Raw genomic sequence first — 698 nt, 5'->3', positions numbered from 1 at the left:
TGACCAACGAACGGAATTGACCAACGAACGCAATTGACCAACAAACGATTCGATCCAACCTATCCACAACCTTTCACCGATCTTGGCTTTATCCACTTGTTCTCTTTCTTCTCCATTTCCATTATTTTTCCATGGTTTATTACGTGTTTACTTATTTGTATGCAATGCTTTTCATGTGTCAGAGATTTTACAAAGTCAAACACAAAATAAAAGATTCAGAAAAAAAGTATTTCAGGAAATAAAATGAAAAAAAAACAGTAAAATGTGCAATATAAGTGGAAAAAAGTGAAAATAAAAAAGAAACAAAAGGAATAATGTGGGAAATTGAAAAATCAGTAAAATGTATAAAATAAAGTAGGGGAAAATAAAGTTTGAATGAATGTTTGAACTTTTACAGTTTGAAAAATAAAAATAAAATGAAAAGAATTTGCTTTAGAAAGTGTTCAAAGTAAAATCATGCAAGAAAAGAAAAATGAAAATTAAAAAATATAGGAAAAATCAAAAATTATTTCGACACATGAAAGCAGTTGCATACATAAATTTTGCTGCGTGAAAGACCAAGTACTGCATTAATTCAAAACTCAGCCATGTAGGTTGGTCGTTAACTTAATTACAACTATGGGATAACTTCGCCCTTTCGAAGTATCCCAATCCCAGACCTACAGAATTGGGGTCCCAGGAACTTTGTCTTCTCTTGT

The sequence above is a fragment of the Trichinella spiralis genome (assembly GCF_000181795.1).
Source record: "Trichinella spiralis strain ISS 195 chromosome Unknown Scfld6, whole genome shotgun sequence".
In the NCBI taxonomy this organism is placed as follows: domain Eukaryota; kingdom Metazoa; phylum Nematoda; class Enoplea; order Trichinellida; family Trichinellidae; genus Trichinella; species Trichinella spiralis.
This window is presented reverse-complemented; position numbering follows the sequence as displayed.